Source organism: Rhinolophus sinicus, chromosome 2 (assembly GCF_057876585.1).
Source record: "Rhinolophus sinicus isolate RSI-liver-muscle chromosome 2, RSI-T2T, whole genome shotgun sequence".
Taxonomy (NCBI): domain Eukaryota; kingdom Metazoa; phylum Chordata; class Mammalia; order Chiroptera; family Rhinolophidae; genus Rhinolophus; species Rhinolophus sinicus.
Window position 1 is genome coordinate 105,297,132 of NC_142502.1, and position 26,214 is coordinate 105,323,345.

General features: G+C 43.0%; 1 pseudogene across 1 annotated transcript; it reads left to right on the forward strand.

Annotated features, from left to right (window-relative positions):
* The first annotated feature begins 48 nt into the window (after nt 1-48).
* Nucleotides 49-21,412, forward strand: LOC109450906 (DLA class II histocompatibility antigen, DR-1 beta chain-like; annotated as a pseudogene). The gene is made up of 4 exons (XR_016020351.1): nt 49-248; nt 6,407-6,661; nt 20,277-20,558; nt 21,251-21,412. The product of XR_016020351.1 is annotated as a DLA class II histocompatibility antigen, DR-1 beta chain-like (transcript).
* Nucleotides 21,413-26,214: the final 4,802 nt, after the last annotated feature.

Sequence of the window (26,214 nt, forward strand, 5' to 3'; positions counted from 1 at the left end):
GGTTCTCCAACACTGAGGTTACTCAATTCAGGAACAGAGAAATGAGGGCCTTGGTTTCTATTATTTGGGGTGATGCTGGAGGAAGGCCACAGTCCCCTCTGACTGAGACTCGCCTGCTCCCTGTGCCCTGTCCTCTCCGTTCCCCAGCATGGTGTGTCTGTGGTTCCCCGGCGGCTCCTGGACAGCAGCTCTGACTGTGATACTGATGGGGCTGAGCCCTCCCCTGGCCTCGGCCAGGGACACCCCACATAGGTGCACACCTTGGGGGGTGAGCTATTGTGTAGTGGATGAAGGAAGGGCCGTGTCCCTTAGAAAATTGTGACATTGTTTCAGTAAACACATATACTTATCATATGCCTCCCCAATTGTTACATACTCCTTAGCAGATTCCGACTTCTGTGGCCACCGTCCTGCTGTCTATATCAACCAACACCTTTTCTGGGGTCTGATGAGCGTGGCATCGGGCGTCTTAACCCGGCGTTGGGTTCATCTCACTGCGCCATTTGTCGTGCAGGGCGGCCTGCGTGGTCTCTGCTCCCGCTCCCCACATAAGAACGCAGGACATGGTGAGGCCAAACAGGAACACCCACGGAGCCATAGGTAGGGGAGTCATGCTACTATACTCTTGCTGGCGGCTGGGTTCACATGACGTGCAACCTGCTGTCTGCTTTCTGCCAACCAACCGACTCTACTCTCCCCAGCGCAGCCAAGGCAGTTATATCAGTGGCCAATTGGCCAACCGGCTACAGCCGACGGCCATCTACTACCCGAGCCAGCACCTTTCCACGTGAGGCCGAGAGCCTGGAAACTGCTCTCTGGGGCTCTGTCCCCACAATTACCATGCTTGGTTACCTCCACTTCCAGGTCTTCCCTATTTTTTCTCCAACTATGTCCTCACCATTCCTGAGAATCCCCAAAGTTTGCACAGCCCTCAAGCTCTATAACAGATGTATCAGACGAGATGAAACTTAATGAAATTTTCTCTTTCTTAAAACACCATTTACTTACCTGTGATGTTTCTTTCAACTAGTAGGAGGAGAAAGAGGAAGTTTGTCTGAATTTCTCACAGGAAGCGGAAGGGATATAAAGTGTCATCAGAGTAAAGACTGTTGGGGCTTGAGCCCCTTCTCGCTTTCCAGGATCCCCACAATGACCAAGCCCCAGCACCGCAGGTTTACTCATGTGGACCACAGGTACCCATCTGAGCACAATTCTGTACTGGGCTGTTCTAGGCTCAGAGAATTCTATTTGAATAAGAGAAAAGTCCCCTATCATGGAACTTACCTAAAGTCAGGGAACAAAGTACAATAAACATTTAACAAAAATATTTCAGAGAGTAATATGTGCTCAGGAAAAAAAAATCCAGGATTGTGGGACAGAGAGAATTGGATTCACCTGACTTCAGTTCAAGTGGCTGGGGAGCCCTCCTTGAGAAAGTGACATTTAGAGACATTTGAGACATGAGTCATGAGAAGCCAACCGTGTGAAGACCTAAGGGACAAGTGTTCCAGAGAGAGGGACTGGGGGAAAGAGCAAAGTGTGGGAAGATGTGTGCTGAGTTTAAGGGACAGGAAGGCTGAGGTGGCTGAAGCACAGCAAACAAGTTCAGGGTCGCACAGAAGAGACTGGAGAAGTCAGGAGACAAATCATATTTGGCCCCAACGGCCATGGTAAGAAATCTGATTTTTATTTGAAGAGATATGTGAAACTACTGCAGGGCTACAAGGAGAGCCAACTTACATTTATTTTAAAAACTAATTTTAGCTACATGTAGAGATTGGATTGTGGAAGTTCACAAGTGGAGTCAGGGAGACCATTTAGGAGCATGGAAGATTTCTCCAGGGAAGACATGCTATGGCTTCATTTAGTGTGGCAATGACAAAGACAGCAGTAAAAATAATGTGAACAGACCTGAGATAGATATTTGTATGACTTGTTAATGAATGAAACAGGGGAGGCATAGAAAATCAAGCTTATCCGCAAGTATTTTGTCTTGAGTAATTTGAATAAACTTGGTGCTGCTGTTTATTGAGAGAGGGAAGACTGTGGAAGAAAATAATTTGAAATGAGTGGCTAGGAATAAATATTTTGTTTAAGTTTGAAATGCTTTTTGACATTTGTGTGGAGCTGTCAAGAGGTCAGTTTAATACAGGAACCTGGAGTTCAGGGCCAGCCAGGGCTGGAAGTATGTATGTTGGTGTCATCAACACATGTATTATATTAAATTCCAGGAAAGTGAAGGAGGTCATATAGTGAGAGAGAGAGAGAGTGTATGTATAGCAGACAAGAAGAGGCCAAGGGCCAATGAGTCAGCAAAGGGGACTGAAAAGGGGTGCCAGTGTGTTAAGGAAAACCAAAAAAATGTGATGCATGCAAGTGAAAGACAGTAGATTTTTTTTTCCAGAGGAGGGAGTGGCCAGTGTGGTGAGAACCACTAAGAGGTGGGTAAAGGGAGCACATGACAGAGAAGTGAGCAGTCAGTGGAGCATACAAGATAGAAACTGGATTGGACCATCTGAAGAGAGCATGGGAGCTGAAGAAGGGAAGGATGGATTACAGATGACCTCTTTGAGTAGCTGACCTCAGGGGCCGTCTGTGATCAGGGTCAGGGAGTCAGCTGGACCTAAAGTATAAGAGTAAAAGAGCCTGACGAGAGGCTGAGAGGACTTCAGTCATCAGCAAGGAAGCACTAGAGTGACCTTGTATGCAGAGGTAACTGGTTAGGCAAAAAGACATTAATTATACAGCCAATAATTATTAGTGACCTAGAGTATACCAGTCATCAAGTTAGGTGATGAGGCTGGAGTGATGAACAAAATAAATCTGCTCTCCATCAGCATGGAGCACCAAAACATTTTGCAGTTCAGTATATAACTCTTATACCTATCCTCTCTTAACTGTAGCAAATAAAAGCATAATAATCTATAGACTAAAATTCAAAGTGTTTAAGAATCTTACCCAATGTCATATAGTTAATGCTAGAGCCCTGATTATAAAAATCTGAATATCTAAAACTATTCAGATTTTAAAATATATCTAAAAATAAAATCTAAATAAAATCTAAATCTAAGTAAAAATAAATATCTAAAAATAAAATCTGAATATCTGAATACCCTGATTATAAAAATCTGAATATCTAAAACTATTCAGATTTTAAAATATATCTAAAAATAAAATCTAAATAAAATCTAAATCTAAGTAAAAATAAATATCTAAAAATAAAATCTGAATATCTGAATATCTTCTATGTCAGCATACTCCTTTTGTATTACATTGATGTATATTCCATTATTATACATAAACCAATGTTTCAATGTTTCACATAAACCTTATGTGTTCAAATTGGTAATTAATGATAAAATTAATTGAAGATGATTGCCAAATGATAATGAGATATTTGCTTTAAGAAGTTAAGGAATAGAAAGATCTTGTGAGCTTGCATCCATAAGGATTATAAGAATTAAAATAGCAATATATTTATTGAGTATTTATTGTATGATCAGCATTAGAAAGAATCACTATTTAATTTCACACTTAATAAATATCCTGTGAGGAATATACTGTCATTAAATCTATTTTAGAGATAAAGAAAAAAGGTCCATGGATGTTAAAATCTGACCTATGTGGAAAAGCTAATATTCAAATTTAAAATGTCTAATTCTAGATCTTGTACTTCTAACTACCACTAGTGAGCAATGGCTTGGTTGAGTCTAAATTATTGATAAAATTTCTGATGTTCCTGTGTAACAGTGTGTGACTTAGGGTTGGGGGCAGGGAGACGCAAGGGCTGCTAGTTCCAATAAATGGGAAATTTTTATTTATTTTACATTTGTTATATGAAAAGTTGCATATGGGCTCACACTATGTGCAGGCTGTCATAGGCAGGTGTGGAAGAACACAAAGTATTAAATACACTCCTTCTGAGATTTTATTAGCAAGTTGGCCTCGGGTTGCCAAATAAAATACAGGATGCCCAATTAAGTCTGAACTTCAGAGAAACAAGAATTATTTATCTGAAATTCAAATTTAATTGAGAATCCTGTATTTTTATTCGCTATATCTGGCAACCTTAAGTTGGGTACATAAGCATGGATTAACAGTGCTAGCCATACAGGCTACAGTGAAAAATAACTCCACACTTTTTTATTTTTCACCTTTCTCATGTGTTAAGGAGGTACTAGAGAATATGTGAATAGGAAGATAGACCTGGTCTGACCAGAATCCACTGCTCTCTGCCCTCATTTCTAAGCAAAGGTCTCTACTCAAAGTCTGGGACCTGATCATTTTTTATAAACTGTCTATATGAGAATGTCATCTTCTTCTTAGTGTTTCCACTTCTGAGGGGACCCGACTACAGAAATGAGAGTTCTACATCTAGCCTAAGCTGGTCATTTGATGGCTACTGGTATTATTGGGAGTAGGAGACAAAGTTAGAACACCAATTAGTTGAGGCATTAAACAAGAATAAAATGGCTGTGGCTGTAGCTTAGTACTATAGGTAAGTACTGAACCAGTGGCAAAGAAATTAAGAAAAAAGATGGTATGAAGGATAAATGATATGACTTGGTGATTGGTTGGCAAATCAAAGAAATGGGTAAACCTTGGTCCTGAATAAATTTATCTTGCTGGAAAAATAGTTCTGCATTGGGACCAGATTCCTGAAAAATACAACTTTCATGTAAGACCAAGATGTTCAACAGATATGATATTCGCAAAACTTTCCATATAATTCTCAGCTGCTCCATAATTAACTGTTTCTTTCACCACAGATTTTTCTGATGGTTCACACCAGTGGAGCTCATCCTGTGAAGGTTCTCCACCCCTCCCCCCTTCCCAACCATCCCAACATCTGGCAATATCTGAAGCCATTTTTAATTCTTACACGGGGGTGTTTTCTGATAACTCGTGGTGAGAGAGCCCAGGGATGCTGGTAGGCCTCCTACTAGGTAAAGAACAGCACCCCCAACCACAGAGAATGATCTGGTCCAAAAGGCCTACAGTCCCAGGTTGAAAACACTGCTTTACACTGTGCTGCTTCTAAAAGTTCTAGATTCACACTTTATTCGTGTACACACATTCATATTCCAATTCAGTTCTTCATGGTGTGTTTTAGCTTGTCTCATTACCACACAGTTGTAAACATTCAGCACTTTCTTGCTGAATCCATTCAGTCAACTGAAGTTTAAGATTTTCATTTTTATTTTTTGCCTCATGCAATGCTTTTCAAAATATCGTGAGTTCTTGGCCACTGTATCTCTCTTAACTTCCAACAGCATGTTTATTTTAAGTCACAAATAGTGGTGACTACCACAAATATTTTTCAGTAAAATGCCTCAAATTTCTGCAGTAATTCTACTTTCCACACTATTGGTGAGATCAGAAGCTTCAATTTATCCATCTCACTTTTCACCATAGCATCAGTCTTCTGGTTTCTGCGCTTTCTTGGTTTGGAAATGCAGGAAAGGGACGTGGACTTGTATTGGGACTATGGTTCAATCTCTTTTAAAATCTTGAGTAGTTTCTTGTTATACTTCTTATATAAAATCCTACCGTCACCCACAGGCTTTTCAGCACTATCCCGACCTGCTTCTCCAGTCTAATCTTTCCCCTCCTTCCTCTCACTGTGCTTCAGAGAATTGTTTTCTTTTGGTTTCTGGAGGAAGTTCATCAATCCTTTCAAGCTTTTATCTGAAATGTGCCTCCCCTTCTTCCAAACATATACACACACACTATTTTCCTCTAGCTCACACCAACTTAACCTTTCACGTCACATCTTAAATGTCACTCAGAGACCAGTCTTCTGACACTCTGACACCTTAATGTAATTTAGACCATCCTACTGTGTTAACGCATCTGACATTTTTCACTACTGTTTAAATTCTTGTGTATTTAACTATTTTTCATCACCTTCACTGAATTTCGAGCTCCAGGAGTGGAGGGAAGATGTCTGATTTTCTTTCTTCGGATTCCCAGGGGCAGCACGGGCCTGGCACAACATCAGCAGTAACCAATGCTTACAGAATGAGGTGGACATGTTTCAGGAATGGCTAAAGAGCTGTGGGGTGAGAGGAGGAAGTGGTATCTTTAGTGTGTAGGTTTCTCGAAGGAGGTCGTGCAGGAGGAGGTGATGAGGCAAAACTCTGTTTAGTTCCAACTTGGGGGTCTGCAGCCATGCAAGGAACCGGAATGGATGCCAGTAGCTCCTGATCTGAGGTGTCTCCCCTGCTCCCCCTGCCTCCCTCCACCCTGAGATGAGAGGTGAGCCGGTGGATGCTGGTAGTTGGGGGCGCAGGTGTCCTGCTGCCCTCACCCTGCCTGGGGGCCCTGCATTGGGGAAGGGGGGGGCATTGCCATCAGTCTGTTCCCAGGAGCCTGCCGGGTGAGCGCATCTTTCCTGTCCCCACAGCACATGTCATGTGGCAGGGTAAGTCCGAGTGTCGTTTCTCCAATGGGATGGAGCGAGTGCGTTTCCTGGCCAGAGCAATCTACAACCGGGAAGTGTACACACTTCAACAGCAGCATCGGGGAGTTGGTGGCAGTGACCAAGCTGGGGCGGAGGGCTGGGACGCGGAAGGACTCCACTCAGCAGATGCGGACCACAGTGGACTGGTTCTGCAGAGAAGCTACTAGATTTCTAAGAGATTCCTGGTGCATCAGCGAAGTGAGCACGGTGGGGGTGGTGTGTGTGTGCGTGCGTATGTGCGTGTGTGTGTAGTCAGTGGGGTGAGTGTGTAGGACTGTGAACGTGCAGAAGTTCTGAGGGGACGTGTGAGGGGGTGATGTCCGGGACACAGTGTGTGATTTTTGTCCGTGTGTGTGTGTGTGTGATTGTGAGGCGAGTGTGTGTGAGGGGTGCATGTGCGCTGAGGTGGGACAGAGAGTGTGTGTGGTGGGGGGGTGGCCTGGGGTGTGAGGACCCGGCGGGCGGGTGGGGGTGCGAGGACCCGGAGGGAGGGTGGGGGGTGCGAGGACCCGGAGGGAGGGTGGGGGTGCGAGGACCCGGAGGGAGAGTGGGGGTGTGCTGCAGGGAGGCTTCAGGGGACCACGGTGGCCGCTGTGGACAGGTGACATGGGGGAGAGCGGCAGTGCGGGGGCAGGAGGTGGAGGAAGCATTGATGGGGGTGTCAGAGGTGAGGGAAGGGAAATTTACCGTGGTGTCTGTGGTTGGGTGGAGGTTTAGGGGAGCAGAGATGAGGAATGTGAAAGGTTGGGGGGAATGTGAGGCGGTGAGTCACCGTCTGTCTTGGATACACGCTTCTTAATTCTGAAACCGTTGGAATAGGGTGATGTGTTTGTGCATAAACATTTCATTGAGAAAAAGTATTAGACTAATTTTTGAGGAGTGGGGGGAACCTCTGAGACACCACTGATCTTTCTGAGGCTTCTTTTAGTTCCAAATTTCCTATTTTTTCCCTTAGTATACGTATTTTTACATAGCTGAAATGATTGTGAAACCAGCTTTTTGAATTATAATTTTGTTACTTAGCATACTGTTATTATAATGCTAATAGTATTTAAGTAGTTACATGTTATTTCTTTTTATAATTGTAACAATGTACCTCACATTCCCCTTTGTTACATCTTTTTTTAATATTGCCAAATAATCCGTTGAAAATGTACATTTTTTAAAAAAATTTTTATTTATATATTTTTTTTGTTTCTAAGGTTCTTGAACATTTTTCACATATTTGTTGACTGTTACTGCTCTAAGAATTATCTGTTGTCTATTATCTCTGGGGTCCTGTTGTTTCTATCAGTGGTCTTATGTGTTCTCTATACAGGAAGATTAACACTTTGCTAATATTTGATTCAGCATTTTCTCCGGTTTGTGGTTTATATTTTGGTTCAGTTCATTATTTTCCATGTTATGAATTTAAACATTTTTGTTTATGAAATATACTGCAAAATTGTTAGCGATGATTTACCATCAGTCTTAAATCTTGTGGTATTATAAAAATGTTTCCCCCTCCCCTCAGGTTTCTCCTTTAAAAAAAAATTAGATTGGCAAGATGGTGGATTAGATAAATGTTATGCCTAGTGCATCCCAGGATCACACAAAAATTACAAATAAATTATAAAACAATCAACCTCAAGAACCATCTGAAGACTATCTGAACAGAACCCCCATAACTAAGGATATAAAGAAGAAGCCACATCGAGACTGGTAGGAGGTGTGGAGATGTGAAACCGGCTGAACCCAAACCCACAGACAGTGGTTGAACACTGCAAGGAACATCTCAATGGTGGAAGTCCACCTAGGAAGAGGGAGGGATCCCCACATACTGAACTCCCCAGCCTAGAGGTCCTGTGCTGGGAAGAGGAGTTCCCACAACATCTGGCCGTGAAAATCAGCGAGGACTCTGTCTGCCTGTCCTGGTGAGAAGGAAAGTGACTGGAAATTCAGATGCCCTCTTAAAGGGCCTGCACACAGCCTCACTTGCTTACAGACACTCACTTGGTCTCTGGTGGAGGAACAGCAACTCAAGAGGCATCAGAGACATACAGGGAAAGACTGAGTTGTGTGGCTTCAAGGCAAGGGCTAGAGGGACAGCAGCCATTGTCCCTGTCTGGAGCCTGCTCATGTGCAGCCTACAGGAGACCACCATCTTTTCTATATTGAACCCGCCCCCAAAGGCTTCAAATACTGCCAAATATAAGACCGCATTGGTATCATAAAATCTTCATGTGAGCACCACTGTGGTGACACCCTGGGTCTCCTCCCCAAGCAGCTAGTCCTGCATCACCTGGGCACTCTCAGCTACTGAGCAGCAGGATGGCCCCACAAACTGCAGAAACCTTTTACAGCAGCAGGCCTCCTGCAGCACCCCAGGAAACTTGGTGGGGGGCAGTGAGCCACAATCCACACTGCAGCCTCTTTTGTGTGTTTCTCAGGGACCTGCGGGCCTAAGATGAGTGGTGGCAGGCAACAGTGTTCTCAGGGCATTTTTGCGAAGTGGTCATGGACCCGCACCAGTGCAAGAACCAAAACTGCACTAACTTTGTAAAAACCACTGCTCACACAATGTAGCTCCCTAGGGCCCCTCCCCACCCACCTAGAGCTGCATTGCTGGTGGCATTCTCAGGGCCTGAGCAGCTGGCCCTGCTCCACAAGCTATGGAAGACTTTTATAACAGCAGATGACCTGAGGCTGCCGGGGAAACTTTTGGGTAGGAGTGAGCTGCAACTTGCATTGCAGCTTCTCTTGGGCAGTTCTCAGGGATCTGTGAGCCCAAGGTGAGTGGTGGCTGGCTGCAGTGTTCTCAGGGCATTTTGCAAAGTGTTCACAGGCCAATGTAAGAACTGAATCTGCATTAACCTTGTAAAAACCACTGGCCATGCTTCTTGACTCCCAGGAACCCCTCCCCACCCAGCTAGTGCTGCATTGATGAAGGCACTCTCAACATCCAGGTCAACCAGCCAGGCCTGTGCACCTAAGGAGGCTCCTTCAATGGATGAGCCTTACATACAGCTGACAGGTGGCAATAGGCCTAGGGAACCCTGGGCCTTTTGCTAAGCTGCCGCTGGCCTAATACTGGTGGCAGCTGGCCTCAGTTCACAGCAAGCCCACCACCACATGCCTCCAGGTCCAGCACAGGCAGCAGCCAAACACATATAGCTTTCTAACTCCTACCAGGTAGTTGCAGGCCAGTCACAGGCAAGGCTGAAACTGGCCTGCAAGGGAGCCACTCCCAATACACACCAGAAACAACACACCCAGAGGCCAGCTTCAGACCACACCAGAGCACTACCTGGTAACACCCACAAGCAGCACACCCAAAAGGTGGTCTCAACAGGCACAAGAGCCCAGAAGGATGAATCCACCTCTGAGGGGTCAGCCCCCACACAGCAGTTAATACATTGTGGGCATAGCCAGTCCCCACAGTCAGTCAGCTTGGGAGTCAGTCCCACCCACTGATGCACCAAAAGCAATCAAGGCTCAACTACAATAGGAAAGCACACACAACACACAATGACACTCCTGGACCACACATACAGGAGATTAGGGAGATTGCGCCATTGGACCACACGGGACACATACTACATAAGGTCACCCAGCAAAGACTGAGAGACATAGGAGATTTACCTAATACACAGAAGCAAACACAGAGAGGCAGCCAGAATGAGAAAACAAAGAAACATGTCCCAAATAAAAGAACAGGTGAAACCTCCAGAAATGGAACTAAATGAAATGGATGCAACCAACCTACAAGAGACAGAGTTTAAAACACTTGTTATAAGAACGCTTAAGGAACTTAGTGAGAATTTCAACAAAGAGATACTAAGCATAAAAAAGAACACAAAAACCATAAAAAAGAAATAGTCGGAAACAAAGAATACAGTAACTGAAATGAAGAACACACTAAAAGGAATCAACAGCAGATTAGATGGAGAAGAAGATCAAATCAGCAATTTAGAAGACAAGGTAGCAGAAATCACCCAAGCATGAAAACAAAGAGAAAAAAGAATTAAAAAAAAAAAAAAAAAAAGATGGCTTAAGGGACCTGTGGGACAACATCAAGAGTAACGACGTTTGCATCGTAAGAGTACCAGAAAGAGAAGAAAGGGAACAAGGGATTGAGAACCTACTTGAAAAAATAATTGAAAACTTCCCTAACCTGGTGAAGAAAATAGACATATAAGCCCATGAAGTGCAGAAAATCCCAAACAAGATGAACCCAAACAGTCCCACACCAAGACACATCATAATTAAAATGGCAAAAATGAAAGACAAAGAGAGAATCCTAAAAGCAGCAAGAGAAAGGCAACTAGTAACTTATAAGGGAGTTCCCATGTCAGCTGATGTCTCACCAGAAACTTTGCAGGCCAGAAGGGAGTGGGAGGAAATATTCAAAGTAATGAAAAACAAGAGCTTACAACCAAGACTACTCTACCCAGCAAGGCATTCGTTTAAAATTGAAGGAGAGATAAAGAGCTTCCCAGGCAAGAAAAAGCTAAAAGAATTCATTAACATCAAGCCAGAATTACAAGAAATTTTACAAGGACTTCTTTAAGCATAAGAAAGGAAAAAACAAACAAACAAATGAAGATAAAAAAATATGAATAATAAAATGGCAATAAATATGTACCTATCAATAATCACTTTAAATATAAATAGACTGATTGCTCCAATCAAAAGATATAGGATAGCTGAATGGATACAAAAACAAGACCCATGCATATGCTGTCTACAACAGACACCTCTGATCGAAAGACATGTAGACTGAAAATAAAAGAATGGAAAAGATATTTCATTCAAGTGGAAATGAGAAAAAAGCTGAGGTAGCAATACTTACATTGGACAAAATAAACTTTAAAATGAAGACTATAATAAGAGACAAAGAAGGACATTACATAACAATAAAGGGATCAATCTAACAAGGGGACGTCACCCTAGTGAACTTTTATGCACCCAACACAGGAGCACTGAAATATATAAAACAAATATTGACCAACATAAAGCAGAGATCGACAGTAACACAATCATAATAGGGGACTTTAACACACCACTGACACCAATATGGACAGATCCTCCAGACAGAAAATTGACACAGAAACAGCAGCCTTAAATGACACACTAGACAAGATGGATTTAATTGATATTTTTAGAACATTTCACCCCTAACCAGCAGAATATACATTCTTTTTTCCCCCCTTTCTTCCACCTCCCCCCCCACTACAACCACCATCACTCCGGTTCAAGCTGATGTTTCTCAGTCTATTTGTGTAGGACACAGCTCCCTGGCCCATGCTGGTGTTATGAGCCTTGCACTCCCTCCGGTTGAGGCAGTCGGCCGCCACTCGTCGGTCAGCTGCTCCGAACAGCTCATGGCAGCTCTTGCCAGCTGCCGGCGCTCATGATGGCTGCCAGCCACTCACACTGGCCACTGGCTGCTCATGGCAGCACATGGCAGCACACAGCAGCCCACGGCAGCACACAGCAGCTCACACTGACCTCCGGCTGCTCACTGCAGCCCACCTCCAGGGAGAGCCATTGTTCACAATCTTAGCTGTAGAGGGCGCAGCTCACTGGCCCATGTGGGAATCAAACCCATGACCTAGGTGTTAGGAGCTCCGCGCTCTAACCACCTGAGTCACCAGGCTGGCCCTATACATTATTTTCAAGTGTACATGGAACATTTTCCAAGCTAGACCACGTGTTAGGCCACAAAACAAGTCTCAATCAAATTAAGAAGACAAATCATATCAAGCATCTTCTCTGACTGCAATAGTATGAAACTAGAAATTAATTACAAGAAAAAACTGAAGAACACACAAACACATGGAGGCTAAATAACACGCTACTAAATAATGAGTGTGTTAACAATGAGATCAAGGAAGAAATCAAAAGATACCTTGACACAAAAATGAAAACATAACGACCCAAAATCTATGGGACACAGTGAAAGCAGACCTAAGAGAGAAATTCATAGCAATGCAGGCCTACCTCAAGAAATAAGAAAAATCTTAAATCAATAGTCTATCTTTACACCTAAGGGAACTGAAAAAGGAACAGCAAACAAAGCCCAAAGTGAGTACAAGGAAGAAAATAATAAAGATCAGAGTGGAAATAAATGAAATAGAGACTAAAAAACAATACAAAAGATTAATGAAACCATGCAAAAGATCAATGAAACCTGGTTTTTTGAAAAGATAAAAAAATTGACAAAACTTTTACCAGACTCATCAAGAAAAAAAGAGAGGGGACCCAAATAAATAATCAGAAATGAAAGAGAAGTGACAATGGACATCACAAAAATACAAAAAAATAAGAAAATTCTATGAGTGGGTCAGCCCGGTGGCTCAGGTGGTTGGAGCTCTGTGCTCCTAATGCTGAAGGCTGCCGGTTAGATTCCCACATGGGCCAGTGGGCTCTCAACCACAAGGTTGCCGGTTCAATTCCTTAACTCCCGTAAGGGACGGTGAACTGCACCCCTTGCAACTAAGATTGAACGCGGCACCTTGAGCTGAGCTACCGCTGAGCTCCCAGATGGCTCCATTGGTTGGAGCGCGTCCTCTCAACCACAAGGTTGCCGGGTGTCTCCTGCAAGGGATGGTGGGCTGCACCCCCTGCAACTAACAATGGCAACAGAACGTGGAGCTGAACTGCACTCTCCACAATTACGATTGAAAGGACAACAACTTGACTTGGAAAAAATCCTGGAAGTACACACTGTTCCCCAATAAAGTCCTGTTCCCTTCCCCCAATAAAATCTTTAAAAAAGAAAGAAAGAAAAGAAAAAAAAGCAAATGCTACGAGCAACTATACACCAACAAATTGGACAATCTGGAAGAAATGTATAAATTCCTAGAAGTATACAATCTTCCAAAGCTGAATCAAGAAGAAACAGAAAATCTGAACAGTCTGACTACTACCATGAAATCAAACCAGTAATCAACAAACTCCCAAAAAACGAAAGTCCTGGACCAGGCGTCTTCATAGGTGAATTTTATCAAACATTCTAAAAAGAATTAATACCTATTTTCCTCAAACTGTTCCAAAAAATCCTAGAAGAGGGAAGACTCCCAAGCTCATTTTTCAAGGCCACCATTACCCTGATTCCAAAAAGACATTATAAAGAAAGAAAACTATAAGCCAATATCTCTAAAGAACTTAGATGCAAAAATTATCAGCAAAATATTAGCAAACTAAATTCAGCAATATATTAAAAAGATCACACACCACGATCAAGAGGGATTCATTCCTGGGATGTAAGGTTGGTTCAATATCTGCAAATCGTTAACATGATACACCACATTAAAAAAATAAAAAATAAAAATCATGTGATCATATCAATAGATGCAGAAAAAACATTTGACAAAATCCAGCATCCATTTATGATAAAAACTCTCAGCAAAGTGGGAATAGAGGGAACATATCTCAACATAATAAAGACCATATATGACAAACCCACAGTTAACATTATACTCACTAGGGAGAAACTAAAAGCATTCCCCTTAAGATCAGGAACAAAACAAGGATGTCTACTTTCACCACTTTAATTCAACACAGTACTGGAAGTCTTAGCCAGAGCAATCAGGCAAGAAAAAGAAAAAAGTTCATCCAAATGGGAAAGGAAGAAGTAAAACTGTTATTCTTTGCAGATGACATAATACCATATGGAGAGAACCCCAAAGATTCCACCAAAAAGCTATTAGAACTCATAAATGAATTCAGTCAATGAACAGGATAAAAAATTAATATTCAGAAATTAGTTGCATTTTTATACACCAACAATGAACTATCAGAATGAGAAATTAAGAAAACAATCCTATTTACAATTGCATCAAAAAATAAAATAAAATACTTAGAAATAATTTAACCAAAGAAGTAAGACCTGTACTAGGAAAATTATAAATCGTTGGAGAAAGAAATTAAAGAAGATACAAATAAAGGGAAGCATATACAGTTCTCATGGACAGGAAGAATTAATGTAGTTAAAGGGCCCATACTACCCAAAGCAATCTACAGATTCAATGCAATCCCTATCGAAATACGAAGGGCATTTTTCACAGAACTAGAACAAATAATCCTAAAATTTACATGGAACCATAAAAGACTCCAAATAGCCATGGCAATCCTGAGAAAGAAGAACAAAACTGGAGGTATAATGCTACCTGGTATCAAATTATACTACAAAGCCATAGCAATCAAAACTTCATGGTACTGGCATAAAAACAGACGCATAGATCAATGGAACAGAATAGAGAGCCCAGAAATAAATTTATGGCTATATAGTCATTTAATATATGATAGAAGAAGCAAAAATTTACAATTTACATATAAGGACAGTCTATGCAATAAATGGTGCTGGGAAAACTGGACAGATACATGCAAACAAAAAATGAAACTGGACCACCTTCTTACACCATATACAAGAATAAACTCAAAATGAATTAAAGACTTAAATGTAAGACCCAAAACCATAAAACTCCTAAAGAAAATATAGGAAGTAAACTCTCAGACATTACCCTTAGTCGTATTTTTACTGATATAGTTTCTTGGGCAAGGGAAGCAAAAGAAAAAATAAACAAATGGGACTACATCAAACTGAAAAGTTTTTACACAACAAAGGAAACCATCAACAAAACAAAAAGACACCCTACTGAATGGGAGAAGATATTTGCCAATGATATATCTGATAAGGGGTTAGTATCCAACATTTATTTTTAAAAAAACTCATACAACTCAACACCAAGAAAACAATCTAATTTAAAAAATGGGCAGAAGCTGTCTGAATAAGGTCTTGGAGCTGCAGTCTCCCCCTTTGTTATTTGTCTTGGCACCAGAGTATCCCCTGTTGGCCACAGGATGTCCACACCTTTTGTGTGAGGTGGGCAGCCAGGGAGGGGTAGCCAGCTCCCATGCACCCTTGTGTTGCAAGACTCCCAGCCCACCCTGCTTGATGGTGGGACATCCTTACCTAGCTCCCGAGGACCAGCTCGTTAGCCCCAAGTGTCTCTCCCTCTTCTCCTCCCTCCCCTGCTCTCTCCACTTTATCCACCTGAGGCACCAGGCAGCTAGGTGGAAGTCTGCCCTAAGTAAATGCTGGCTCTGCCCAGTCAGTGGACAAGCATTGCGAGTAGGCTCGGCAGCTCGTGTTGTTCTCAGCCACTTCCCACCATGGTCAGCTACCTCACCTCTTCCTGCTTTTTCACCCTCTCTGCCTGGGTCTCTCAGGCCAGGCAGCAGCTGTGTGGTGCAGCATCTCAGCACCATCAAGTTGGTTAGGCCTGTCCAAGTTCTAGAAGTTTCCTAACCTTAAAATATCAGTTATTCTCTTCTCCTTGGATCTATGAAAAGTGTAGCCCATTGGAGGGAGGGTCGTGGCCTCAGCCCTGTGGGTCTGAGCTCAGTTTCCCCCTCAGTGAGAGGAAGCAGCAAGACAGAGCTTAGTGCCTATTCCATTGCCGTCCTCTGACCTCCTGGCTCCTTTGGAGTGTGGTTCTTCTTTTCTCCCTATCTCTGTCCATCTGTCACTTAAACTCTCACTCCCATTCCCAGATATCCACCTGAGAAGAATTACCCTCCCAACCCCTACCCCTACCCCCATATCCTGTCATGAGGGCTGCCCCAGGCACGTGTCTCCCTACCCACCACCAGGGCACTCACTAGCAGCTTTAGCCCAGGACAGAAAAACTGTGCTTCAGACAGGGGCACTCTCTGCCTCTTACTACCCAGCAGGCCCCTGCCTCTTACCTGTAGCTAGGAGGATGCCACAGTCTGTTACCACAGACTGGCTCCATCTGACCCCCTTCTGGGCACCAGGGACTAACGTTGCAGGCCTCAGCCTCGTCTCATCCCAGAGGCACTGGGACAAGAGGATGGGAATTCTGTCCTGCCACCGCAATGTGGTTTGCCACTCGTGGCTGCCTTTCTGAGTGTATTAAACACTTACTTGAGAAATCACCTGTTTACAGCCAGAGGAGAAACGTGCCCAACACTAGGTGGAGACCGCCCCTCTGGATAGGGGGCGGACTCTGTGGCATTGCCAGTGGTGGCCCAGAGTGAATGAAGGCAGAGAGACCAGGGGCAGGGGCTCACGCCCTGCACTCCCTCTGCCCCCTGACCCTGCAGTGCTAAGACCACTCCTCACCTTCCTCAGCTTTCTTTTCCCTGGACAACCCCCGCCTCTCATCCCCTTCCTCCAAGATTCTCAGCTCCTTGACATATCAGTTGTCTCCTGGAGAACCACTGTTTGGAGCAATAAGATTAATATTTCTCCTTGAGTCTTTTTCAATGAACAGGAAAAGAGCTGGCATCGTGGGCCTCTTCTTTCTCTTTATGCTACTGGCTGTTTACCTTCCTAAAAGACAGATCTTCATAGGATGGGTGTTTGGGTTTCAGGTTTGGGGTATGTTTTGGAAGCTTGGAGAAGCAGGAGTTGGGCTTCCACCCCCTAAAGAGGGGAGCCTAACTGTCCTGGCTTTGTTCCATGACACCTGGGCTTCCATTCCACCTACCAAGTATGCCTCCCACCCTTGGTCCTGCTCATGCCACCTCCCATGTGGGGCACTGGTGGCTCTGTCTCTCGTGGGACTCTTGCATTATTGTCCCCATGACTCCTCTCCCCTTCCTAGGTCTGTCTGGTGGCCCCCAGACAGACACACCTGTTGGGTCTCCTAGGAACTGGCAACCTGACAACAGCCAAGCTTGAACTATTCAGCTCTTCAGGCCGAGGGGCTTGGGGCTGAAGTCCAGAAACACTGCCTCGGCCATCCCCCCACACTGGGCTGAGGCACAGTCTTCGGGACGACACAGGCCGGTCTCTGACCCTGCCCTGCTAGGCCTGGAGGGCAGGGGCTCCTTCTGGAGAGATGCCCTCACAGGGAAGCAGGAGGTGTGACTAATGTAAGCATCCACAGCCATCACTGAGAGATGACCCGACTGCCAGTGGTTGCCCAGAACACCCCTAAGATTGCAGGGGGCAACAGAAGGGAGGCCCATCTTTTTCCATAAGAGGCCACAGGAGGAAGGAAGTTCATTTAGGGACATTTTAAAGACATCTTTTGTGCCTCAGGGGCTTCCTTCCATCAGAGCAGGGGAGTATGCTGCAATGATTTAATAGTCGTGTGCAGCTGACTTGGGTGAGAGGTTTCAACCCGGGCACAAAGTTCATTTCAAATACTAGTTAATCTATTTTCCTTTTCTTTTTTTGCACAGAAGCTGGTAATCTAGGACCTATGTGTGAACAACTTTATATGAATATTTTTTGGACTTGGTTTACTTGGGTTGGTCTGATACATTATATTTAAGTTCCTTGAACACTGTGGATCCCCCTAATGTGTGTGAATGACTGAGGCTTTGTAAATGAAGGGATATTTATGTGAATCAAGTTATTTGACAGGGTCAAAGAAGCCATATATGATTTGGAGAAAATAAAAATTGAGCAGAGGACCTGAATAGACATTTCTCCAAAGAGGACATACAGAGGGCCATTAGACATATAAAAAGATGCTCAATGTCATTAATCATCAGAGAAATGCAAATAAAAACCACAATGAGATACCACCTCACTCCGGTCAGAACCGCTATCATCAATAAATCAACAAACAAGTACTGGCGAGGATGTGGAGAAAAGAGAACCCTCGTGCACTGTTGGTGGGATTGCAAATTGGTGCAGCCACCATAGAAAACAGTATGGAGATTCCTAAAAAATTTACAAATAAAACTACCTTATGACCCAGCAATTCCACTCTTGGATATTTATCCAAAGAAATCCAAAACACTAATTCAGAAAAATATATGCACCCCTATGTTTACTGCAGCACTATTCACAATAGCCAAGATATGGAAACAACTGAAATGCCCATCGATAGATGATTGGATAAAGAAATTGTAGTGCATTTATACAGTAGAGTATTACTTAGTCGTAAAGAAGAATGAAATCTTACCATTGGCAACAACATGGATGGACCTTGAGAATATTACGCTAAGTGAAATAAGTCAGACTGAGAAAGACAAATAACATATGATTTTACTTATATGTGGAATCTAAAGAACAGAATAAACAAACAAACAAAACAGAAATAGACTCATAGATACAGAGAACAAACTGATGATTGCTTGATGGAAGGGGTATTAGGGAAATGGGTGAGAAAGGGGAAGGGATTAGGAAGTACAAATCAGTAGTCACAAAGTAGTCACTGGGATGTGAAATATAATACAGAGATTATAATCAATAATGTTGTAAAAACTATGTATGGTGTCAGACGGGTACTAGATTTATTGGGGGGATCACTTCATAAACTATATAAATGCCTAACCAGTGTGCTGTATGTATACCTGAAAATAATCTAAAATAATATTGAATGTCAACTATAATTATACACACACACACACACACACACACACACACACACACACACACACAGAGGGTGCCAAAAAATGTATACACATTTTAAGAAAGGAAAAAACTGATTAAAATTACGCTGATGGTAACCATTTTGAGCACCTCTTATATTATAATTGCAGAAGTCAAACATGACTTGTATCACGTGACTTTTGTTATCAGTATATATCGAGTATTACAATTTTAATACAGTTTTTTTCTTTCTTAAGATGTGTATATATATATTTTGTCATCCTCTGTGTACACACACACACACACACACACACACACAGAGTGACAGGATGTACAGTACAGCATGGGGAATGTATCAATGGAATTGTAATAGTTTATGTACGGTGTCAGAAGGGTGTCAGACTTGTTGGGGTTACCACTTTGTGAAGTATGTAAATGTCTAATCATTACCTTATTTTGAACACCTGAAACTAACAAAAAAAGAGAGAGAGAAAAAAAGTTGAGTTGGAAGGAGAAAAAATATATTTATTGAGGCTGGTAGTGCCAGGGATTGCCTAGGGCACTAAGCACACACATTAAAGAGTTCCAGGCCCTGCGCTGAACACAAATGTCAGGTTAAAAGAGAGAAAACTGCAGAATGATAACAATTCCAGTAATAGGTCTGCTTGTTGGCAAAGAAGAGAGATGGATCAGCTGAGTGTAAATATAAGAACTTTTTAAATGATTCACATTTTGCTCTTTTTCCCTCTCCTTCAGAATTCAGGCTTTTCTGGCACTCAGCTCACAGAGAATCACCTGTGTCTTTCCTGCTTCCCAGGGTAGAACCATTTCTAGGTGTTCTCAGGTGTGAGTGTAGCATTCCCAGGATGTCATGCTCTAGCTCACCATCTACCCGCAGCTGTCCCCCAATTTGTCCACACAGCTTTGACTGATATTTCCTCTCCAAGTGAACAAGGATAATAAATAGCTAACATATATTGAAGGCTAAATTCCAGTTATTGCTTTACATATTTGGGGTGCATTGATCCTTACATAACCCTAAGAGGTAAGTTAGTATCCCCTTTATAGGTGAGAAAGCTGAGGGAGAGAGGAATGTAAAAATTCTCCCAGGACCAACCAGTAAGAGGCAGAGCCTGAATCTGGACCCAGGCAGCCCTGCTCCAGAAATCACACTTTGAATTAATGCATTTGGTGCCTTGCAAAGATTTGTAAACATTTCAATTCAACAATGAATAACTACTTCACACTAGGAACAACATACCCACAAATGTCCTCAACACCTCTCAAATCTAATGGCCCGTGCTGTAAAGACTAGACCCAAGGCTCATGCTGACTCCTGGGGGCCACATGGCCAGCTGTGAGGGAGGCCTGCCTGAGACCTGATCTGGGAATGGAGCTGGAGGCCAGACAGCAGCCACCCAAGCAGACGTCCTCTGTCTTCCTCACGTACTCCCCCCACCTTTTCTCTCCTAGCGGAGCCTGCAGTGACTGTGTATCCTGCAAAGTCCCAGCGCCTGCAGCACCACAACCTCCTGGTCTGCTCCGTGAATGGTTTCTATCCAGGCCACGTTGAAGTCAGCTGGTGGCGGAATGGCCAGGAACAGGAGGCTGGGGTCGTCTCCACGGGCCTGATCCGTAATGGAGACTGGACCTTCCAGACCCTGGTGATGCTGGAAACAGTTCCTCAGCGTGGAGAGGTCTACACCTGCCAAGTGCAGCACCCAAGCCGGACGAGCCCCCTCACAGTGGAATGGAGTGAGAAGCTTTCTGAACTCACAAGTGCCTCACCCACCATGAGGGGACTTTCTTATCCCTGGATGTCAGGGTTCTCCTCTCCCCACAACATGTTTTCATTGGCTCATGTTCTCCTGTCCTTCAGCACAGGTCACGGGGGGGGGGGGGGGGGGGGGGCAGTGATAGTCTCTATAAATGCTGTAGCTCCTGGGGAGGCCCGATGCCTGGCAGGCAGGGAGGACGTGGTCCCTGCTGAGTCCTCTCACGATGTCGCAGCTCATGATTCTCCCTTGGCCCTGGGCACCCGTCCCTGCCTCGGGCTGGGCTGGCACTTCTGCTCTGTTGCTCTGAGTTGTTCACTGTGACCTGAGAAGAGGTGCATCCTCTACAACATGGGGACCTTCCTGACACGAGGGGAGTCCAGTCTCCGCGCTGCCTTCTATGAGCTCTGTCACGCTAGACCAGCGACTCAACCTCCCTGAGTCCCGGGCTCCTCGTCCCTCAGATGCTGCAGTAGTGACCCATGTTGGGGCTGTGATGTTTCAGTGAATTCAGTGCCTGTTCTTATATCTGCTCAGTGATTTTTAAATCTCTTTCCCAGAAATAGCCAATTATTCTAGTTCTTCCCCATTCACAAAGCTCCCAATCCCAAAGTCTCAATGAGAGAACTTGGATTTGGGGGGAAAATCACTAAAAGGAGCTTCTTGTCTCAGGGGCACAGCCTGACTCTGCACAGAGCAAGATGCTGAGCGGCGTCGGGGGCTTCGTGCTGGGGCTGCTCTTCCTCGGGGCGGGGCTGTTCACCTACTTCAGGAATCAGAAAGGTAAGGAACCTGTGGGCAGCTGAGACTCCCCATCGGCTTTATGGGGGAGGAAATAGGACTTTGCTCGAGTTAGTTCTCTGTATATCCAAGGCCTGTATAAAGTCTTTCTTTACATGGTCAATCTCAAATTTCCTGGAAATCCAGAAATCAACACTTCATGGTTATTTGTGGTTGAAACATAAGGAATTGTGGCCTATGGAGGTAAGAAAAGGGCGAACATGCAGAGAGATATTGGGTGAAGATCCTGGGGTAAATGAGGGAAGAGCCTCTACGGTTAATACAATTACACTGGATTTGTGTGACAGAAACTTCATGGGTCGCTGCTCTGTTTCTGCTCTTCTCTCTGCTCTGGCCTCATGTGATGTGGGTTGTGATGTTAAAGAAATCTCAGGTTGGGGGTCCAGGGCTGTGGACATTTTATCTGGGGACAGACGTGCCTCCATATTTTTTAAGTATGTATCTCCCCTCTCTTTTTCCCAGGACACTGGACTTCCGCCAACAGGTAATGCCCTTTAATCCTCATTTAGAGACACATTTGGATTCCCTAGAACAGAATGTAGAGGTGACAGACAGGCGATAGCAATAATGGGAAGACTTTGGACCTGACTTCTGGTCAGGCTGTTTACAGTAAATTTCTTCTTTCCACTTAATGAAAGGCCTGCTCTCTGCAGTAGCTTTGGCTTAGGGTGATGTCAGAATTTTTTCTTCTTCTTACTTCAGTGTTATAACATGAGGCCCTGAGAGAGGGGAAAGCAAGATGCTTGTTGAGCTAGGTCTGGAAACAACACTCTCCTCTGTCTGTAGGACTTCTGAGCTGAAGTGAAAATGGTGACACTCAAAGAAGAAAGAACTTTCTGTCCCAGGTTCTTTGTAGCATGAAAGTTTCCCTATTTGGCTCTTATCCACAACGAGGGCTTCCTCAGGATCTGTTTGCCCTGGTTCAGTGACCCTGCAGAAAATGTCTTCCCTAATGGCTTCCTCCTCCTTTGCCTTTGACCCGGAAGTTCCTAATATTGATTGCAGTATCTTATCCTCATTCTTCCCTAGTCCTCTTTGTTTTCAACCCTGACTGCCTTTCCTGTGCCTCTGAACTCACTTCCTGCATACATGTCTTTACACAATTTTTTTCAACTAAATATGGAATGAAAATCATCTGCTTCATACACATTCAAGGACAAGTAGAAAGAGTAAAGAAAAGAAGGATTTCATCACAATACAATAACGATTTTCATTTATATTCCTGAATTTTCATCACCTGTGGATCTGGAAGGTTTCCTTTTTTCCTTCCATGCTTTTTCATGACTTTTTAGTATTCTGTAGTTAGGTATGTTCTCCAGAGCTAAGAGAAAACCCTTAATGAGCCCATGTCATATTGGTATCCTACATCTTGGTGTTCTCAAAGACAAACACACAGGTTACTTCACCCCATGGGATACAGAAAGGGGACAAGTATAAGAAATGCAGGTAACTTGTAAAAATGTGATGCCTTCACAATTTTTATAATTATGTTCTTTTGTCTCTTTTCTCTGATTCTTTAAAAAGAAAGTATCTAAACCTCGGTACTTCTTGAAGTCCTGTTTTGTTAGACTAATGATAAACTTCAACAATTCAATCTTTTTCTGTCTCTCAGATAAAAATCAGTGGTATGCTTACTCTTGACTTGAAATGCATCCTTCCCCATAAATAGGTCTCAGAGGCCATCAGGACAAAACCACAACTCTAGCAGAAAATATGCAGTTCTGAGGCCCTTTAGATAGTGTGACAAACTCACTATCTGTCACAGGAAAATCCTTTCATGGGTCTTATCTTAGCAGGAATCAGAGCCTGCTGGGGAACAAAGGGGAATGTATGAATATACTGATGTATATTCAAACAATAGAATACTCTGCACTGAAATTTAAAAAAAAATAAGAATACTCTGCTATGGAATAGCCTCCAAATTGTGTTTGTAGCAAGGAACAGGAGAGTTTCTGTGCAACATTTTGCTTAATTAGAGGAGAATAGGAATATACAGTTATATCCATTCATTTTATCGATCATATTTATCTATATTTGTCTATGATCTATATTCTTAAACTTGTAAATAGAAACAATGGAAGACTTTTAAAAACTGGCTGTCTATAGGGCAAAATGAGGGAATAGGTTCAAGGAAACTGGACTTTTCTGAATATACCAGGGGTGCCAAAAAAAAGTACACAAGTGGACACTTTGGTCAAAGTTGCTCACACAGTAGTTCGGCATCATCAGAAATGTCTGCACACTGATGGTAACCACTCTGAGCACCTCTTATAATTGCAGAAGTCAAACGTGACTTGTATTCATATTTTCTTATTGGTATATATTGAGTATTATAATTTTAATAAGTTTTCCTTTCTTAAAATGCATATACATTTTTTGGCACCCTCTGTATATCTTATTTAATAAGTTTTAACTTATTAAGTATTTATTCAAATATTTTCTGTAATAAAAATTTCAATCAAAAGGTTAAAAAGGTAATACATAAAAACTAAAAACAAACTGTAACAATTGAAACAAACTGACAAAAAGTATATGATGGGAAACGAGCTAGAAAAATAAATTAATCAAAGGTTTCCAGTCCAAGATGGCAGTGCAGGGAAACTCTAAACTCACCTCCTCCCATGTCACATTAAATCTACACCTACAGATAGAGCAATCCCCCCTGAGGAAGAAGTGACAGCTAACTGAACAACTTCTGCACACAAACAAAAGAGAAACCACATAGAAACAGGTAGGAGAGACAGAGATATGGTACCATGGAAACCCCATTCCCAGCACACTGACCTGCGGCAGGAAGGGACCCTGAAGAGCCTATGTGCAGACTCACCACCCCAGGGTACAGCAAAAAGCAGTGGTTTAAAGAGCACCTAGATTATACAGGAAGGAAGTCCATTTACTAACACTAGAGCATCTGCTGAGTGGGAGGTGAACTGCAGGAGGAACTCTTGTGCTGGACAGTGGAAAGTGCAAGTCATTCATTGACCCTCGCCCTCTCCCTTGATCTCACGGGCATGAGCACAATGCAGATGCTCTAGCCAGCCCGTCTTGGTTGTCAGAGTGCATACCAGACCCCAGGCCCACACCAGCTCCGTGGCTTCTCCCCAGGACTCCCCACAGCCCACGCCCACTTCTGCTACAGCTCCAGACCCTTTACCCCAGGTCTCCTCGTGGCCCACTCCTGCTACAGCTTCATCTCCAGTTGAACAACTATAAACACACAGTACACATAGTCTACAAAGGGGAAGTTCATAAACAACGCTACCTCTTCAAGACTGTAAGAGATTGCTGTTTTACCTACTTCATAGAAACAAACACCGAGAAACAGCCAAAATAAGGAGACAGAGAAATATGTTCCAAATGAAGGAAAAGGGAAAAGAAAGAAAAAAAAAAAACAGAAAAAGAACTAAATAAAATGGAGATAAACAATTTAACAGATAAAGAGGATGCTCAATGAACTAGAGAGAAGAATAGATGAACTCAGTGAGAACTTCAACAAAGAGATAGGAAAATACTAAAAACAGACCAATCAGAACTGAAGAATACAATAATTGAGATGAAAAAATATTCTAGAGGCATAGTAGATTAGTTGATTCAGAAGAATGAGTCAGCAAACTGGGATACAAGGTAGTGGAAATCATTCAATCAGAATAGCAAAAATATATATTTTTTTAATTTTATTGGGGAATATTGGGGAACAGAGTGCTTCTCCAGGGCTCATCAGCTCCAAGTCATTGTCCTTCAATCTAGTTTTGGAGGGTGCAGCTCAGCTCCGAGTCCAGTTGCTGTTTTCAATCTTTAGTTGCAGGGGGCGCAGCCCACCATCCCATGCGGGAATTGAACCGGCAACCTTTTTGTTGAGAGCTCACGCTCTAACCAACTGAGCCAACCGGGCACCCTTCTGGGAGCTCAGCGGCAGCTCACTGTCTTCAATCTAGTTGTGGAGGGCGCAGCTCACTGGCCCATGTGGGAACTGAACCAGCAACCCTGTTGTTCAGAGCTCACGCTCTAACCAACTGAGCCATCTGGCTGCCCCAGATTTTTTTTTTTTTAATGAGGACAGTTTAAGGGACCTCTGGGACAAAATCAAGTGTACCAACATTCACGTCATAGGGGTCCCAGAAGGAGAAGAGCGAGAGAAAAAGGGACAGAAAACTTATTCAAAGAAATAATGAATGAAAACTTCCCCAACCTGGTGAAGAAAACAGACATCCAAGTCTGGGATGCACAGAGAGTCCCAAACAAGATAAACCAAAGAGGCCCACACCAAGATACATCATAATGAAAATGCTAAAAGTTGAAGATAAAGAGAGAATCTTAATGGTAGCAAGGAAAAGCAGCCAGTTATGTACAAAGGATCCGCTAGTTACATACAAAGGATCCTTCATAAGACTTTCAGCTGATTTTTCAGCAGAAACTTTGTAGGCAGGAAGGGAATGGCACAAAATATTCAAAGTGATGAAAGAAAACACCTACAACCAAGAATACTCTACCCAGCAAGGTTAACATTTAGAATAGAAGGAGAGATATAGAGCTTCCCAGGCAAAACCTAAAGGAGTTCATAACCACTAAATGAACATTAAAAGAAATGTTAAAGGGACTTCTTTAAGTGAAAAAAAAAAAAAAAAAGACCAAAATTAAAAATATGAAAATATAGAAAAGAAAAAAAATCTCACTGATAAAGGCAAACATTTGTAAATGTACTGGATCAAACAATTATAAAGCAGTGTGAAGAATAAAACACAAAAATAGTAAAAGCATGAGTAAATATAGTAATAAATTAAGGCAAACACACACAAAAATATAAAATATGATGTCAAAAACATAAATGTAGAGGG